The 20,578-nt window shown below is 35.9% G+C and overlaps 1 protein-coding gene and 1 long non-coding RNA gene across 6 annotated transcripts in view; both read left to right on the top strand.

Moving 5' to 3' along the window:
• The window catches only part of NRG3 (neuregulin 3), a 1,123,251-nt gene that overhangs the window by 314,271 nt on the left and 788,402 nt on the right, over positions 1–20,578 (top strand). The window lies entirely within an intron of this gene.
• The window catches only part of LOC118146101 (uncharacterized), a 58,863-nt gene that overhangs the window by 21,978 nt on the left and 16,307 nt on the right, over positions 1–20,578 (top strand). Inside the window, exon 2 of the long non-coding RNA XR_004731554.3 lies at positions 1–20,578. This exon is cut by the window's left edge and continues 10,950 nt beyond it; it is cut by the window's right edge and continues 16,307 nt beyond it. This is a non-coding gene — a long non-coding RNA (uncharacterized LOC118146101).

The following is a 20,578-nucleotide window of genomic DNA, read 5'->3' as shown; positions in this document are numbered from 1 at the left end:
GACAATTTATTACTTGGAAAACTCTATTTGCACTATCTCATTTGACTCAAATTATCAGGTAGAAACAATTATTATCATAATTTACAAGATGAAAAAACTGAAACACAAGGAAGTTATTTAACTTACTTGAGTCTCATTGATAGAAATTATACGGAATGATTTAAACAAGTTTGTCTGAGTAGAGGCAGAATGTCTAACTAATATGCTAAGCCTTTCTGGTCTCAGTGTTAGATTAAGTAACAATTAAACAAAATTGGAAGCCTTTTAATTGTCTTTGGGAATAATATCTAAATAGTTACACCTGGATTTTGTTTTTACGGTAATCAAATATTTAATATTAGATATTTGGAAAGCTCCTAGAATAACCAGCATGATTATAATAATAATAATCCTGGAGCCTTTACTATTACTGCTTCATTTATACCTCTCAGCAGAGGCTGGAGCACATGGGGACTATGCTATACCTGTAACCATGTATTTCACCACCTTGCTTTTTATCCTGTAGATGAGCAAGCAAAGAAGCATGAAAAGAGCATCCTGTAAAAGAGAATTGAACAAAGACAATGTTTGAGGAGCTCTGTTCATTGGTCTTCCCAGAGCTAATATCAGCAATAGGAGGAAAAAATATTTAAAACACATATGAGGGGGAAAAAAAATAAAAGCTGCAGGAGTGTCAATTACAAATGATTATTTTCAAAAATAAAACCTTCTAGCTTTTAACTAATTTATCACAGAGCTAAACCAATACAGTTTCACGCCTCATAACAATTTAATAAATATTACTAAAATACGCAACTGCCACCATGGCTCATTAGCAAGCTGTTTGTGCAATATAAAGTTAGCCAGAATTGTTTTGGGTAGTTGGTTTGTCAATATAATGCACATAGTAATCTCTGAAGAAAGTCAGGAACATATGGTCCATGTTCCTCAGCTAACCCCAGGGGATTGCACCAGAATCTCTCTTCTTAACAACTACATGACATTGAGAGGAGAGATCCAGAGAAGATAGGGAAAAAGAGAATGGGTGGAAAGAGAAACATTGATTACTCAAACCGTAAAATCACACTTGGAAGCATAAATCAAGAATCACAAAGCTAACATCTTCAAGGAATCTGTTAAAATACAAGTTGAACATTGTAGCATCGGAAATTTCCAGAATATGAATTCTGAATCTTGCTTGGCACACAGCTAAAGTTAATCATGTCAGTAGCAGCAGTAAAATGCTGCATATAGATGCTACTGGCCAATATAAATAAATCTAATGCCATCTATTTACCAGAATTAAGATTCCTTTGAACGTATTTTCAATAATTGATATGCTAAAATTTATGTACATATTACACTCTCTCTCTCAAAACAAATGTTATGTTTTCTAATTTAAAGAGACATATCTTGTCCAATTAAATTTGTTTGAGTAAAGTTAACAACTGTCAATGATTTTCTATGTATAAAAAGAATTATATACTTTAAAGATTATGTTTATTTAATAACCATCTGTACTTTCTGCAACTGGGCAATCAGACATTTCTTTGACCAAAAATATGACCACTACATTCTGAAGACTCTAATGGCACAAGATAAGGTCTGGTGATTAGAGCAATAAAATGATGGGTATGTATTTTGTGTCCTTGGGTGCTTTCATAATATAAATATTGTCTCAGAAGTAGGTTTTTAGAGCAATTCAAATAGGATGCTTAGGAATGTGTGTTTTTTTAATTTGGAATTTTTTTCTTGGATTATATTTGCTCAGTTTTATACCTATTGTTCTTCCATTTTAATTTGTTCTAAAAACCTTTCAGTTTCACATTATATCACAAGTCTGTGTAAGCTGCAGCTCCAGCCGTCTCTTCCAAGTAATGTCAATCTTGGGTCATTTGAAGCATGTCGCTTTGGGAAATTTTCTTAGTAATGAAATTGATGCAAAAAAGCAAGGATGTGTATTTTAAATATCCAAGATAATAAATACATAATCCTTTCAATAAAAATTTGTGTTAATTCATGGAAGAGTAGGATCAGCATATATATTATGTGTTTATCGAGAATATTTTCCCGAGAAAATAAAATGAGAAATAACAGGGAGAAAGTTGAAACATTGTTATAGCATATCAAAATGAGAGGCTTTGAATAAAGACACTTATAAGAAAACATTAAAATTGCCAAGTATAAAGACTTTAAAGATTGAGAGTTAATGTTACATTTATGTAGACATTTGAGGCTTGGCCAGGCTCTCCTCAATGAATCTATTTTAAGGTGAAGTTATTAAAGTCTGGCTCCCATCTCACAGATATTATTTGAAGTTGTTTTATGTGGAAGCAGCCTGCCTCATGTGATTGCACTGTGAAGCTCTCCAGCTAGAAGGCGGCTATGTGACTTGAAATTTAAATATAAAGCAAATTCAATCAGCTGCCAGGGTGCCAGACTACTGGACTGCCATATTGGGAGGAGGAAGAAGTGGAGGGCAGGGGGTTGAATAGAGATTGGGATGTGCAAAAGGGAAGACTTCAAACTTTGGGACTAGAAGAGCACAGGGCGCCACAAGAAGCAATGTGTTGGGCTGAATAATTCATGATGCAGTACTAATTTTGACTCTGGAGAAAATTACTTTCTCACTGTGCCAGAAGCTAGGCAGTGAGACCAAAAATCAAAAAGGAATCTAAATGGAAGGAGAGAAAACACCCTAAATCAACACCACATCAAATTGACAAACAGTTTAAGGTTGCAAGTATTGTCAAAACATGTGAGTAGATATTTTAAACTTTACCTCAGATTGAGCATATTTATGCATACTTATTTTGGCCAATAATAGGTAGACATTAAATAATTATTTTTCAAAAATAGCTACTTGATATTAATGCAGTGAGTTCCAGTAAGAAAGTAAGCATTTGTGTTTCACTGGAACTTGGTAAAAACAAGCTCCATATCTTGTTATAATGTAACAGATTCATCATCATTTTGTACTTACAGAATCATATGGATGCCAGAAATGACCTTTTGAGCTAATTAGCAGAGCTGCCATAAATATAGAACTTGATAAATGTTAATATTTATTGGATTCCTAAAATCCAGATGGTCTTCCTTGTCTTTTCTTTGGAAGATTTAAAATAAGAAACTTCTAAAATGCAACCTTAGGCATCTTATCAAAGGTGCATTAAATTATTTTCTTTAATGATTAAAAGGATTTAGGAGTATTTGCAAGGAAAAGTCACTGACTGCCTTTTAAGCCTTAACCAAGCTTTAATCTGTAGGAATTTCTAGTCAAATATAAAAACATTTAGAATTTTGGTCCTAGATTTTTTTTTTTTTCTTTAAAGACTTCCTTAAAGAATTGAAGCAACTTCTGGGCAGGAAAATACAGAGAGCTTAGAATGAAGATGTTTGAGGTGTTGTCTTCCTCCTCTTCTCTCATTTTGTTTGTTTTGCTTTCAAGGGAAAAGTCAGATACAGCTCTGGGAGTAGAAAGGCATCCTAGGCAAAGAATGTAATCCCTCCAGAGGCTCAATAAATGTGCATAGGATGCACAGACAGCCACGACAGTCTCCCAGAGCAGAACTGCATTTTCAAAAATCACTTTCTAGCAAAGATGAGGATTTTTCTGTGGTGGTTTGCACTGCTGTATGGGGCTGAAGAAACATCAGTCTTCAGAAGTAGATGGAAATTAACTATAAAATCTAGAGAGACATGAGCAATCCAAAGTAAAACTCAGTTTAGTGTGTATAGCCTTCCACCTTAGAGGGCGTAGTTTGCAATTTGCCTCACTTAATGCATATTTTGAAGACAGGGCAGCAGGCTAGTACATAGAACATATTTTGGAGGGACCATAACACATTCCTACATTTGAAATGCACTGTTCTGTGTCTCCTCACTAGAGTCCTAAACGCATCCTCTGAAAGGCTTGTCCTTTTGGTGACAGTCATTGCTGAGGTTTGATGGAGTGCTGTGCTGTTCAGCATGGAGTAGGGGCGGTGGAAACAGGAGGCGTAAGTTTTAGTTCTAGCACCTCCCTTCATTTACTAGTTCTTTGACCTTGGACAAGTCATTTCAGTTTGCTTGGCTTTCATTTCCTCATATGTAAAATGATCATTTTACTATTAGATTGAACCATGGGAAATAGATAATATTTGACCTATAAAAACAGCAATTTTACGTGGTTTAAACTAGTAAATAAATGCTCCTGAGACTTGTTTTCAAGAGCAAAGCAGCAGCTCATTGTACATAAACTACATAAATACATGCAGATAAATTGTGTTCTCTTTCTGCTCTAGTTAATCATCTATTGAACATTTTGTGGATACTCAATGAGATAATATTTGGAAAGCAAATATTAGCACTCTATAAAAGTCAGTTTCCACATCATGATTCCAAGCATTTTAATGTCAGCCCCTGTTTTGAACTTAACACTTCTATAGTGTTTTACAATTTACAAAGTGCTTTCATGTAAGTTAACTGTTTATGTGATTTTTGCAACCCAGTAATAAGAAAATGAAAGTTCCAAAAAAGTTGTCACTTGGACCAAATTATCTAGATAGATAGTGGGATCTTGCATGTTGCTGAATACAATATATGGCCCAATACTGATATCTCTAAATTAGTAAAAGCAAAGTGGGCATGTAGGTATGTCACTATTTAGTCTACTAATCAGAAAGGGTTAGATCAGTGGTCTTTAAATATTTTCATCACACAACTTTTTATGTGCCAGTATTGGAAACATTAATACATGTGTCATTTATCTATTTATTATACATTTTAAGTCTCCATAAATTATATATACATGGCAGATGTAATATCTGATGGATGTTTTGAAACATACGTCAAACCTTTGAAAGGAAAATATTTTAAAAATATGTTGCAAGTCCTAATATTTTCCTTCTGCATTCCAAAGAACTGCACAATTACAGCTATATAAATGGAGATGCAATAAGCACAGGCTGGTGGATTTCTATGGGCTTTATTGCCCAGGCCTGACTATGGGTTCCTAGGACCAAGAACGTTTTGGGATTTGTGATCAAGTCATACCAGTTTCTGAGCTTAGTGAAGCTGGAACATAAATATGCAGCTCATAAGGGAGGACCAAGGTAGAGTGGTGATAAGAGACTTAATTGTAGTCAAAGGACTTACTATCCAAAACTGTGGCCTGGTGCAAGGGACAAGTACCTTCAACCTCAATTTCTGCTGTGGGCTTATTTGAGGGGTAGAAAAGAATAAAATACAGGTTGAACATCTGTAATCTGAAAATCCAAATATGAGATACTTCCAAATTAGAAACTTTTTGAACACTGGCATGATATCACAAGTTGAAAATCCCACATCTCTGACCTCATATGATGGGTTATAGTCAAAACACAGTCAAAACTTTGTTTCATGCACAAAAATATTACATAAAATTATCTTCTAGATTTTGTGTATAGGGTGGATATGAAACAAGAGTGAATTCTGTGTTTAGACTTCAGTCTCAGCCTCAAGATATTATGTATATGCAGATATTCCAAAATTCAAAAGAAAATCCAAAATCAGAAACACTTTACTCTGAAACATGTTAAAAAAGTGAAATGGAACCTCAACCTATATTCCATTGAAAGCACTTGCTAGTCTATAATACACTATAAAACATAAGGTATTATCAATGTGTTTATGTTTATTGTGTATCCCAGCATTTTAGACACTGTAGGCACACAGCATGAGTTTAATGAATGAATGAGCAAAAACATTAATTAAAAATAATACATCATCCTACTATGTCACATAAGCTATTTCCAGAAAAGGAAGATACAACAAAGTATGTTTTCAAAGCAAGTTTTTTTGTTTTGTTATCATTTAATATAATAGGAATCTGGAGGTAGGTAGCACCAGAGTTGGCTTATTCGACTGCTCAGACTTATTCCACTGAGCTACGTGGAGGCTCTGGGTTCTTTCACTTTGACTAGATCTACTGATGCTGCCAGAGTTCCAAGCAGCAGTGAAGATGGCAGTTTCTGGAGGCAATGGAAAGGGAATGTTCTGTTCTTATGAAATTTTTTTTTTTTTTTTTTTTTTTTAAGAAAAGAATTCAAGTATTCACCGAGATTCCTTTCTCTTCAGGCTGGTAGTATGTCCTAGCTCATTATTTCACTACTCCAGGACTAAAGCAATGATGCTAATACGATCCCTTTTTGTTTTTGTTTTTGCGATGGAATTTCGCTCTTGTTGCTCAGGCTGGAGTGCAATGGCATGCTCAGAGCAACCTCTGCCTCCTGGGTTCAAGCAATTCTTCTGCCTCAGCCTCTTGAGTAGCTGGGATTACAGGCATGTGCCATCATGCTAGGCTAGTCTTGTCTTTTTAGTGGAGTCAGGGTTTCTCCATGTTGGTCAGGCTGGTCTCAAACTCCCTACCTAGGTGATTCGCCCACCTCAGCCTCCCAAAGTGCTGGGATTACAGGCATGAGCCACTGTGCCCAGCAAGATTTCTTTATCTTAATTGAGTTTCATGCCTTAGGGAGAAGGGACCAAGCCTCCACTGTAAGCTGAGGGATTTATGGTCAAGAAGAAAGACCTATGACCACCTTTAGGTCACCAGCCAGTAACACTGCTTCTCTATCCTGACTTGACCTGATGTTCATCCCAGGAGGTGTTCAGGCTCTCCTACAGTACTGAGACCACCTGATATTGTGAGGAAGGCAGGTGACTGGTCTTACTCCAACACACCATCACATCTCCCCTCCCACTCCTTTGGAGACAAGGTCTTACTCTGTCCTTTAGGCTGGAAGGCAGTGGTACAATCAAATTCACTGTAGTCTCAAATTCCTGGGCCCAAGTCATCCTCACTTTAGCCTCCTAAGTAGCTAGGACTACAGGTACATACCACCAAAACCAGCTACTTTTTAGGGTTTTTTTTGCATAGAGATGGGGTCTTGATATGTTGCTCACCCAAGCTGGTCTCGAACTTGCCACAAGTGATCCTCCCACCTCAGCCTCCAAAGCACTGGGATTACTGTTGTAAGCCACCATGACCAGTCTCATTACATCTTTTGTGGGTTTGTTTTTGTTTTTATTTTTGACAAAGACTTTTATTTCACAATGACTTCTTCACAAGTTTCTTCAGATGCTAGTCTGAAGAAATGAGAGCAGGGAAATAGAAATATAGTCTTTTTGTTTTTTCCAGCTATAGCATTGCTGATCCAATCCATCTTATTAAAGTTTGTAGGGTCTTGATCATTCTTTATTCTCCCAACATGATGGCAAATACCAGTTAAGGACTCATATCTAAAGAAATCCTTTATTAACAGAAAGTTAATTAAGAAAACATACATTTCTGACAATCATCATTACAATAAGTAGACATTAATTTTTTCAGTTTCAGTGAAATTTTATTCAGCAAAAAGCTTTAACCTCTTATAATAAGATGTGAAGAATTATGAGAAATTATCTGCTGTATTTCTGGAAAAAATGCATTTAATAATAGGTCAGATGAGCAAAAATGGTTGTAAATCAAAGTCGAATAGAGAATTTCTTAGTTGATAGAAAATGGAACAATATAGTTTTTATAGGTAATATTTTTATTTAAAATTACTTTAAAAATTCAGATGCTATTCTAGCTTCAATCCACTTTTTGCTTTCATTCCCAGCATCCTCTAAAAGTTTATATGCTGGAGGTCTCTCCTTCAGCTACTCCTGTATTGTCTCCAATTTATTTTTCATCAGAAATGATCAATGCTACAAGTCTGATTAATATGAGTGGTGTGTATATGCGTGTGTTCCCATGAATTTTAAGACAATTTTCTGCAGAATCATTGTCTGTTACTATTTTTCAAGACAATACTATGACAAGCCGAGGTGTTCTGAATAAATTATGTAATTGATGGCTGAAGCAGGCATTTGCTTTTCAGTATTATACATCCCAACTTGTATCAGACAGGCAGACTTACGTTGACAACACCTATACATGAGACTTTGAAACTCTTGTTTTACATTTTAAAATGTTGGTATTTTTGATATGCTATGGGCTTAATTTTTTAACATCATGCCTTTGTACTTTGTGTAATTTGATAATTATATTCAGCCTTTTATAAGTGATTAAAATAATGTTTAATCATTAATGGAAAATGTATCAATTCCTTACTATACACTTCCTGATTTTGTGTGTGATTTGTCAGGAAAAATTGGTGGATTTTTAATATTTTTTTATGTTTTCTCTTTTCGTTTTTGAGATGGAGTTTTGCTCTTCTTGCCCAGACTGGAGTATAATCTCAGCTCACTGAAACCTCTGCCTCCTGGGTTCAAGCAATTCTCCTGCTTCAGCCTCCCAAGTATCTGAGATCACAGGTGCGTGCTGCCATGCCCAGCTAATTTTTGATAATTTTAGTAGAGACAGAGTTTCACCGTGTTGGCCAGGCTGGTATCAAACTCCTGACCTCAGGTGATCTATCCGCCTCAGCTTCCCAAAGGGCTGAGATTACAGGTGTGAGCCACCACGCCCGGCCTATTTTTTTTATATTTTCTACACAAGACCAGCTTATAGATTTTAGAACCAAGGAAAAGGATCACTTAGAAAGTGTGGAAAATCAGTGACCTTGTAATTTGATATCTACTCTGGAGCAGACCCTGAAATTTCAATAGTTTACAGACAAGATAGTAGAAATTAGCAAATATATATATATATATATGTGTGTGTGTGTGTCTGTATATGTATATATATAGATATGTCTATATATGTATATGTATGTTTGTCTATATATGTATATATATAGATAGAAATATATCTGTGTGTATACACATTTATACATATATGTATATGTCAGTGTGTATATGGATATAGATACACCCTTGTGCTAAGGAATATATTTTCTAATATGTGTTCAGGTATTTTTATAAATCTTAAACTTTCTTCAATTTCATAGCTGTAGACTCTGTAATGTTTTTTGTTAAAGTGAAAATAACAACCTCTGGTGAATCTTTATGTTTTTACCAGTATTATTGTGTTTTGGAATCACATTACTTTTCAGTGTAATGATGATAAGTATAGAGAGTTACATGCTATTTTTAAATTAGAAAATTAATGTGAAGACCAGATCTCAAATATCAGTTTGTCTGATCTTACTGAATATGCCATTTAGCTTAAAAAGTTCTCATTTTGTTTCTGCAGTTCACTCATATTGAGCAAACTAGACAAAACAATTTCTGCTGCTCACGTGGAATTAAGATAATGCTTTCACAATTCAAAGAAAGAAGTTAATTAGCATGATTTTTCAATGTAAAGTTATTCTTTATTAAATTTTCTTTCCTGAAACTGTTCATTTCCCAGGAAGGTCTGGAATGGAACAAACAGAAAACTAGGAAACAGCAGCTTTTACTCCATGTGACAAGGTTTTGTTGAGGGTGCCTGTGAGCTGGTGGTCTTAGTCATGTGTATAATGTGGCCCTGCCTCTGGCAAGCTGTAAGCTAGTAGTTAGTGTGGAGTCTGCATTCCAGCTACCTGGGTGCCATCACGCTTACACATACCTTAGCTCAGATGTCCCAGTATTTGTTCTCTTCACCTACAACATCAGGACCACATGGGAACTTGCTAGAAATGCAGATTCTGAGGCTTCCTCCCAGACTTACTAAATTAGATACTCTAAGGGTGAGGCTCAGAATCTGTGTTTTAATACACTCTTCAGGTGATTCTGATTCTGCCTTAAGCTTGAGAAACACTGTCCTACATTCTGACTTGGGCAACACTCCTGAATTAGCCTAGCTTCTCCCAACGGTAAAATGTAAAATATAATATTTTTCTCATAGAATTATTGTGAAAATTCAAGAAAATAATGTAAAGTGATTTCTATAATAGTTGCCTGACAGATAGAGTACTCTAAGGACACTGAGGGCTCTTCAAAAGCAGCATGGCCTCTGTGTGCTCCCATATCTGAGCACATTTGAAAACCAGCCTCCAACATTACACTTCCTCCTTCTATCTATCAGTCATTGCAGAATCTAATGTTGCAAAGGCACGACAGCAAAGCATCCTTTGAAGAATGAAGTGTTATTAAAATTTCATTCCATAATATTTGTATTAGTTTTGTATTCTTCAAAATGCCTATCTTATTTTACTTTCTAAATGGAATTAATTTTTTCACTATGAATTCATTTTTTTCTAGCCCCACTCTCATTTTCAAATTTTCTCATTTTCTTTTTACTCTGGATATTTCCTAGATAATTTATTTCAACATTCTAATGCTGTATAATTTCAAATACCCAAAGAAAATACTTTTTTTTTGAAATATTGACCAACTAAAACCAATAGTTATGAATGAGTGGATCCTGTGTTTAATCTACATGTGAGATATCACTTATTCTATTCCATGCAAATAGGAAGGTAAATATAACAAACTCATTAATAATAATGAAATAATTAAGTCAATAATAATGAAATAATGCTATTTTATATAAGAATTTTGGTTATGTCTCATACAAATTAACAGCATAATATTGTATGATTAGTCTTTTTGATATAAATATTTTCCTAATTTATTCTTTTTACAGACTGCATTAAAATTCACCTCAAAGATTCAGTTCAAGGTTGTCATAGAGAACTAATGGTTACAATGTGCTTGTTAGCCAATATACAACATTTTGTAATCTTACATGCTTACGTTGGCAGGGACTGTTGGGATTCAGTTCTGTTCAGTCATGGAGGTCACACTCTGAACTGCCCTGACACTGTGGAAAATATGGCATCTATAACATATTCCCTTCTCATGGAGGTGTACATCTTTGAACTCAGAACTCTCCTTTGCTACCCTCATTCAACCCAGCACTTCCAGCCTGTGGGTTTGTCTCACCTGCCTTCTCTGCCTTAGCCCTCTGCCCAGGATGGGGTTTTCATGATGTCCCCACATATCTTTCTTCCTCTGTCTCTGCTTATGCTCTCTTCCCAATGCTAGAAAATCATCTCCTGGCTGGGCGCGGTGGCTCAAGCCTGTAATCCCAGCACTTTGGGAGGCCGAGGCGGGTGGATCACGAGGTCAAGAGATCAAGACCATCCTGGTCAACATGGTGAAAGCCTGTCTCTGCTGGAAATACAAAAAATTAGCTGGGCATGGTGCCGCGTGCCTGTAATCCTGGGTAACAGGAGCGAAACTCTGTCTCAAAAAAAAAAAAAAATTGAAAAGAAAATCATCTCCTAGCTTTATTACTGCCTCCCACAGTCTTATCTATTTGTTGGTATTAACCTGAGCTTAAGAAAAATGTTTCCTGAGATTTCACCTTATGGACATTTGGATTAAAAATAAGCACTTTGGGAGGCCAAGGCAGGTTAATCATGAGGTCAAGAGATCAAGACCATCCTGGTCAACATGGTGAAACCCCGTCTCTACTAAAAATACAAAAATTAGCTTGGCATGGTGGCGCGTGCCTGTAATCCCAGCTACTCAGGAGGCTGAGGCAGGAGAATTGCTTGAACCCAGGAGACGGAGGTTGTAGTGAGCCTAGATCGCACCACTGCACTCCAGCCTGGGTAACAAGAGCAAAACTCTGTCTCAAAAAAAAAACACAAAACAAGATATAAGGGCTAGAAATGGAGAGGTAGATGAAGGATGGAGAAGCTGACTGCATCTAGGGAAGTCAAGGAGTTGGATGTGCATTGGGGAGAATGGCTAAGAAAGGAGCCCAATCTATGGGATATTTGAAAATCCTATTCCATCTGAATATCTGAGTTTGTCCATTATTATAATTCTTTCTCTAAGTGCTTCTTAAAATGATCAAAGAAATATTGGGGAATGTGAGAAAAACAGAAAAATTGTCATGTGTATGTATTAATGAAGTGTACTACATCAACAAATATTTCATCATATATATACATATATATATGTATATATATATGTCAATCTAAAAAGGTTTCTCAACTCAACATTATTAATTTTTTTGGTTATATAATGTTTTGTTTGGGTGTGGGCTACCCTGGCATTGCAGCTTCTCTAGCCTCTACATGCAATATGCTGGTAGCTGTGTGCCCCCTCAAAAATTTTTTTTGACAAAAAATGTCTTCAGACATTGTGACATTGTCACATGTCTCCTGGGAGGCATAGTCGTTCTAACTTCAGATTCACTGGTCCAGACTGTAAAAATTATCGAACTATTATTGTGAAAGATGAATCTGTTTTAAGGTCCACTTGCAAGCTAAATCTTCATAAACATCCATTAAACTTTAGTACTTCATGACTTGATTTTCAGTTTCTTTCTGCATGATTATATTTTGGGCCCTCAACACATACTTGTTAGTTTTATTATTTCAGTTTCTCTAAATCCTTCATCTGGACAAATAGTTTATTATAGCAAATTAGTTCTAGAATCTCACTTGTCTTAATATTAGCTACTTAAAATTAATATGTGTTAATTCTATTTCTTTGATTTTTCTGCATGCTTTATCTGGCCAAATAGTGTATCATGACAAATTAGTTCTAGACCCTCAATTGCCTTATTACTAGTAGGTATACAATAGTCCAATGCATTAAAATGACTTTCCTTTTAATAGTTCTGCATGAATAAAAACATATTTCCTGCCAAATTTCACCTCAGTGCTGCAAACCCATAGAAAAGGAATAATGCAATATCATGATTCAGGGAGGAAAATTTAGAAACACAATAGCATATGCATACACATAACTTTATGAGGGTAAATAATAAGAAAAAAGGTATATATATATATATATATATATATATATATACATATTTATTTATTTATAAATTGATACAGATCATTGCAAGAAAATCACAAAGATCAAAGTTAACCAGAAGACATGAGTAGAGAAAAGTAGACAACAAAACAACAAATAATGCAAATTAAAGTGGGACAGTCATTTTGCTGTTAATATAGGAGAACAACCAAAAGTGGAAAGATACTCTTCAATCATGTGGGCATGTATCATTACTGTTCAGGGGTGTGTGTGTGTGTGTGTGTGTGTGTGTGTGTGTATGTATCTGCCGAGGGCCTTTGAATACTCTTTCCTTACTCAGGACAAATAGACAAATATATAATTTAGGCGCCTAAGAATACAGACCATATTTTCAGAGATACAGCAAGTAAAAAGGTCTTAGGAAGGCTGACTCAAATCCAAGCACATGGATTCCAGATGGGGACAGGAGTAGAAAGAGTGCATTTCTTGTATCTGTAGGCCTGGAGTGAAAAACAGCTTCAGGAAACATTCACTTTGTTATCTGTGGTAGAAAATTGAAATCAAGGGTATTGTGCTAAGGGACTACTACAGAAGAAGATCTAGGAGATTTTTCTTGAGGATGGAGGACAGGCATTTAGCTGAGGGTGGAGGTTGAGGAGAATCTGGAGGGCTTTTATTATAAATATGCTTCCATACCTTGAAAAAACTCCTAAATATCACACCTATTTCTCAATATCACATGCTTTGTACATGCCATGTAACTATTTTTCATTGTCAAATTTCATTCTGAGTTTCGGTATACTACTTTTAAAATTACAGTTATAGCTGGGCATGATAGCCTGTAGTCCTAGCTACTAGGGAGAAAGACTCAAGAGGATTACAACACCAGCCTGGACAACATAGTGAAATCCTATCTCTACAAAAAAACATTTTTATTAAATAGGAATTCAGGAATGGTGACTTGTGTTCACAGTCCCAGCTACTTCAGAGAATTGCTTCAGTCCAGGAATTGGAGGCTGCAGTGAGCTGTGATCTTACCACCACATGCCAGCCTGGGTGACAGAACAAGATACTACTGTCTCAAAAAATAAAATACTGTAACTGTTGTTCAGGATCATTAGGAACGTATTTAATCAATGCTTTTTCAGAAATGGTGGTTTAAAAATAAGTAGGCTAGGAAGAAAGCTCTAAGTAGATATTCTGCTCTCAAACTTCTGCTTCCTGCAACACCTTTAATATCTAGAAAATAATTAGAATTTTTGATTGTGGAGTAGGCTTGATTTAGAACTGAGGATTCTTTCTAGACCTATTTTAATTTGAGTTTCACTCACTGCCAAAAAAAAAATTTAGGAAGACAGAGAAAAAGAAAAAAAAAACAGGTCACAAAATGTAAAGGTCAAAAGCAGTCATTCCAGATTTGTGTTTTGTATATTTCTCTCAGACTTTACTGTCTTCTTTATGTTTCAACATTTTTCAGATAGCATCATTAATGAACAGCCTCCCAGCCCCCCTCCATAATGCAGCTTTTTGATCCCAGTGCCCAATTGGCTTCAATCAGTTCCTCTGACCATTGTAAATTATGACTCTACAAAACCTGCCAGGATTCGTTTTCTTAGTATTAGATGCAGGCAGATAGAAATTGAGAGATAATTCCACATAATGCTCATCAAAGCAGAAAAAAAAAATTCTAATGCACAATGGGGTGACAGACAAAGAGAAAAAATTAAACAGTCTGTATTAAAAGCAAAAGGAAATAACAGGGACAGAAGAAAAAGGGGAAAAAAAGTGATTTCATGTAGGTGCTATAAAATCTTTAACCAAAACATGAGCTCTGATGAAGGATCTGTTTTGCCCGAGACTCAGGAATATTATGGTTCTTACATCCAGGAAAAAAAGCCAGCTGTTTTACTGAGCTGCCAACAGTTGTCACTGAAGCCATCCTGAAGTTTCCTTGCTTCTAGTCAGATAGGGCAAGAAACACAAATACATTTTCCCTCAGGACAGAGACTTCCAAACTAACCACTCCCATCCAGTGGGATCCTACTCCCAAATCCTCCAGGTGGCCTGCTACACCCTGCTTTCTTCTGCTTGCAGTTGTCTGACAAGACATTGCTCACACCCTTTCTTAAGTGTTGCCCTTTTCTCTGTCCCTTTGTTATAGGTGTTTAGCCTATAGTGGAAAGGCCTTACAAAGACCCTGAGTTTCTGTTTTTGAGACATTGGCAGAGGCCAAAATAGGCTGAGTCCCTGGGGGTGTTTGCTTCCTGTAGGGCATTCGGAAAACCAATTAATACCTTTAGATCAAGAACATTTTCTCTATAACATCTCTTGAATTGTTTGGGTTCTCCTTTAAGAATTACAAGTCATCCCTGCAAGCTCTTTATGTCTTCCATGTCCACCATGTTTTCCTGTCCACCATGTTTTCTATATTTTTGTTTCTTTATTATTTTCTTCTGAATTCTAGGCAGACTTAAGTTGGCCTTCCAAATTGTTGACATCAGTATGGCTAGTCAGTGCCTCAGTGTGGATTCCTAGTACGATTTTCCATGGTAATTTTCTGTATGCTGCATATACTTTTCACTTCCTAATATGTAGCTTTCTTTTCCTGTCCTGTTCTCTTCATTTTGCTTTTGGCTAAGTTGTATGGAAACATGTTATTTTTGCTTTTATATGGAAGTCACATTGCTTTTGAATTTTAAAAATATTGAAAATTTCTTCTGCGTCCTATAGTAGATTAGCATAAAATCTTTTTGAGAAACTCAAGTAGTTTCTCTCAGGATTTCTTCAGTTAGGAATTCTCTAGGAAACAGAACCTGAAACAATTACTCAGTGCAGATTCTTTATTGGAAGGCGATACGTGGTACAGACAGAACAGGCCTGTCTACTCCAAAGGGGAGAACAGCCAGATGTGCCTGGAGCCAGCCCCAGCAGCTGCTGCTAGAATGCTGGAGAGCCAAGCAAGGGTCTGGAACATGGATGAAGCTGAGAAAATCTCAAGGTGTGTGTTACTTTGAATGCATCTGAGTACTTACTTTCTCAAAAAACATATTACAAGATAGATAGGCTGTCTGTTCATATAGGTAATGGTCTGCACCCTAGATCTGTATTTGGAAGAAGGCTTTCTGTAATTCCAGGCCAATTGCTATTTCTGATGGGCATTTACTAATTCACTTCTGCTTCACTTTGGCAGCATTTACCCCTGGCCTCTTAACTCAGTTGCAGGGAATCAGAACTGGACATTTTGAACAATGGAAAAAATTGAATTCCTCCTAAATAAACTCCTAGGGTTTTTTACTGCCTTTGTGCACTCACAATGCAGTATAGTAATATTCCAGCAACCACCCCAGATACACACACACACACACACACACACACACACCCCACCCACATTTTTATGGATGCCCCACTAACATATACAGGCCATGTTATTCACAGGCTCCACGTGTTCTGCCTAATTTCTTGTATGCCTTTTCTCTTATAAATATAGTCAGCTAGGAGGAGGACAGGAATAACAAGGAAAAGGAACCAGAGTTCAAGCACTTCCAGAAAGCAGCACCTTAGGTCTATAGGCAGAACTATTATTTTTTTTGGCTGAGACACACCTGTGAAAGATACAAAGTGAATCTGTTTCCTTTTCACATAACCTATGTTTTATCACAACAGAAAGTGTTGTAGAATTCTGAACCAAAGTATGAAACAGCATCAGAAAGCCAGTTTTGTCATTTTTTCAGGGATACCATCATGTGAGAGCAAGGCCCCCTGTTATTCTAGGCTGCCTGGCCTCCATGCAGGGACAATTATATTTATTTACAAGAATGTGAGCACCAATATTGCAGAGTTTAGGCATTTATGTTCATTGCCATACCCTCAGCACTTAAAACAGAGCCTGGATTCTAGGAGGTAACTAATACTTTTCTGGGTTAAATCTTTGATTAGAGCAGTTATGTGATTATGGCTGTCTTCCACTAGACTGGGGGTTCCCTGAAGGTAGCACCATGCTGTTTTACTTGTTAGGTTATCTTCTGCTTCAAGTACAGAATTTAGAATGTAAAAAGTAAATACATATCATTTTATGAATAAGAAAGCACTTTTAAGATGCAGAAAGCAGAATGACTAGTAGTATAGCTGTGTTCATGTCCACCCCTCAAATAGACTGTCTTGACAATAGTGAGTCTTATATTCGTCTTTGAACTTCTGCCAAACCCAGCACAATTCTTTCAAGTAAGTCCTTGTTTAATAATTATTTGGTTGAATAAGCAAATAAATGGAAACATCTATAATATTACAGATATGATGCAAGACATGAAAAGTCTTATGCATTGAAATCTACAGCACTTAACCCTAGAAGGCTGAAGTGATATCACACCAGGAAAATTATTAACTTAACAGAACACATCAAAATAAAACATTGTCCAAATCTATATAATTATCTCAATTGCTAAAAAAGTATCTGATAAAAATTCAATAGCTATTCATCATAAGCACAGTAAAAATAATAGGAAAGAGGGTTTATTTGTTCACAAAGGAAAAATAAAATGTGTCAGCAAGCATTACCTTTAATGTAGAAATACGAGACTTTCTAAAATAAACAAGAATAATATGAATGTAACTCACTTCACCATTGCTGCTACAATTATTTATTATTTTCATAGTAAAATTTTTATTAAACATTAAGGAAAAGAAAATTAAAAATAAAAATCACCGAGCCTCAGAATCTTCAGTTTACTATTAAAAATGAACTAGCAGGAAAATATTGTTTGAAATGTGTGTACTAGCAAGAAAAAAATGGAATTGTATAGGATTATGACTAAGAACCTGAAAGATAAATAAAAATGATACATTAAATGCTAATCAATAAAATAGAAGACAAAAGAGATGCATGTTAAAAAATTCCAAGTTCTAACTACATTATTAACACCTAAAATCAGTTGACTGTCATTTGCAAAGAAAGAACATTGTTTCTCTAAACATATATGCTACTATTCTTATTATTACCTCTAGAAGCTACATTAATTAGACACTGACATAATAGACAGACTCTAAGTATAAATTATTTCTCACAAACATAGCACCTTGAATGGTAGATATTATTGTCTTTCTTTCAGATAAAAACAGAGGGTGAGAAGGTGCTCAGCGGGTGGAGCAAATATAACAGGCCAGGGCACAGGTTTGGTTCCTAATGAAGGGCGTGTTACACTACAACAGTGTGAAAAAGAAAACATGAGTAACATAAAAGCACTAGATGAACATATACACAAGTGCACAGCCTCGCACACACACATCTAGTGCAAATAATTAAGCTTGGAGTAATTATTAATATGATGATTATGAGAAAGGGATAAATCATGCCCCACACAGATGTAATTAACTATGTCCAAGGCATTGAGTACAGTCTTAGGATATTCCTTAGAATTGAAATCCCTTCCACGTGTTTTCACTTCTTAAAATAAAATCACCAAGTAATGTTTACAGTGGAATGCTTAAGAGAAAGTTTGTATATAATTTACTTAGTGTTATTTGCCTTTGCTTCTCCTTTAGTTTTTTGTGGAAGTATATTAAGATGGTGTGGCATGTTTCTGCCATAATGTCATTTAGTAGGCTCTCTTCATACCTCTGTACCTTCTACTCTATTATCTTGTGGAGATTGGTATTACTTTTTAGTTGTTGTGTGTTCCACTTGAAATAGGGTCATTTTAGTATCTCCAAAAACAGTACTATTTCTAATTTTCTTACATTTTACCCAAAGAATCTATCCATAAATAACTCAAAAGACCAAAAAAAGGCAAACTTTCAATCAGCATGTTAAGGAAATAAACACTTCAGCATCAAGTCTTCCCTAAAGCAGAATCAATTACTCCGGGGATACTAAATGAGATGTCTGTGGCTCCTCCTTGGGACCAGTTTTTCTCACCAGGGATGACTTATTCATCTGTACATCAGGAAATTCTCAGCTTTCTTACCACTTCTAGAAACTGGGGATATTAGATCATGTGTAGGACCCCTTGCATTTCTGAAACACATCCCAGAAAAGCAGGTAAACCTAACCCAATATTTTAGAAGTGCAGAAAGGCATTGTCTGGAGGCACACCCTCCAGTGTTGCTTTTGGGGTCCTTGTGAGCTTTTTATTTGAATCCTCCTTCTACACCTATTAGCTTTCACCACTGACAAGGTACTAAACCTCTATGAATCCTGAGTTTTTGTTAATCATTTAAAAAAGAATGCTAGTTCTTATATCCTAGAATTATTGTGAGGATAATTACTAGAAGGTTATATGCTAGCAAATATTGATGGGGTTCTTAACACACTTCAGGCATTATGCATGCTATATGTTTGAATCCATCTTTGTATTCAATGCTAACCACTCTGAAATAGTTGTTATTTTTCTCCATTTACAACTAGGAAACTGAGATTCAAACTGCTCATGTAATTTGGGCAAAGTCTCACAGTTAGTTGTCCAGATTCAAATCCCCATCTAGTGGAACTATAGTCTCTATACTTCCAGATGGTTTTCATAACCTTTTAGCGCTCAATAATTGTTAGCCGTTAGTGTTGTTATTATTGGGAAAACTTTGAAACACATTTCCCAGAAACTCTCAATTGACAAATGTGGAGCCAGTTCTCTGTTCAAGATAGGAAATTTGTCTTGACCTTTCTGTATATGGGCTATAACATACTGCTTGCCTTCTTGTGAATCCACAAAGAGTCACATGTTGGAGGTAGGTATGACACTTTCGTGTCTGTCTCCTTTGTCAGCTCTCTCACGGTCCAGACATGAGAACGTCATTTTCCTTATTCTTCCTCACTTCCACCCCCTGCAGCTTGTACTTGGGTTGTTTGTATGCAGCTTGTACTTGGGTTGTTTGTATCTTGGCAAATGCAGTAGCATTTCAGTTCATCATCACTGCTGCTTTTTCTTCTTTCCAGATACTGAATCTCGCATTAATGACTTTAAATTTCGAATCATGCATTACATTGTGGCTGTTTAGGGCTTTCTCTGTCTTTATAGAGTCACACTGCAGGAATACTTCTAAGCTCCTGAAAACTGACTCACCCTTGCATTTGGCAACTGGGTCATTATTATATTATTATTATTTTATTGCATCATTTATTGATTTTGAACTTGATGCTGGGTTTAAAGGAAAAAGCTTAAAGAATTTTTCTTTTTCAACTTGCTTATCTTTTTACCTTATATCTAATTTCATCTCATTACAAAGAAGAGCTATGAAATTGTATTTGAGGTACTACACTGATGCTTCCATCTGAATATTGCTTTGTCATTATTTTGATTAGAAGCACTCGATAAATGATGTTGACAAATGCTGGGAATGATTTTTATAATGAAAGAGAATAGTGAAGTGGAGAAGATTCAGTAAATGATCTTTTTTTTTTTTTGTAGGAAGGGAGGAAGGGAGGAAGGCAGGAAGGGAGGAAAGGAGGAAGGGAGGGAGGGAGGAAGGAAGGAAGGGAGGGAGAGAAGGGAAGGAAGGAAATCAGGCAATGAGAGAGACATTGCTGACCTGGATCTAGAGGTCTACAAGTTGATTTCTTTTTTTCTTTTTTTGAGAGAAGGAAAGAAAAAAAAGGAGTGAAGGAGAGGAAGAAAGAGGAAGAAAAAGAGGGAGAGAGAGAACAGAAATGTTGTTTTATTCTAAAAAAAATGGGTATTAATAATGGCCAATTAATATTTCATTTAAACCTATGAGTAGGTGTGATGTGGTATGGACAAGAATGTATATTTTGTGTATTTAAAGTGGAGAGCTCTATAAATATTTATTAAGTTTACTTGTTCCGGATCTGAGTTCGAGTCCTTGATATCCTTATTACTTTTCTGTCTCATTGACAGAAAAAGTCTCTATGTATCTGGGTGTTAGGATCGTTAGCTCTTATTGTTGCATTGATCCTTTTACCACTATATCTTTGTTGCTTTAAAACCTATTTTGTCAGATATGAGAA

The sequence above is a fragment of the Callithrix jacchus genome, chromosome 12, assembly GCF_049354715.1.
Source record: "Callithrix jacchus isolate 240 chromosome 12, calJac240_pri, whole genome shotgun sequence".
Lineage (NCBI taxonomy): Eukaryota > Metazoa > Chordata > Mammalia > Primates > Cebidae > Callithrix > Callithrix jacchus.
The sequence above is the reverse complement of the archived record's forward strand: the minus strand, read 5'-3'. Positions and strand labels throughout refer to the sequence as shown.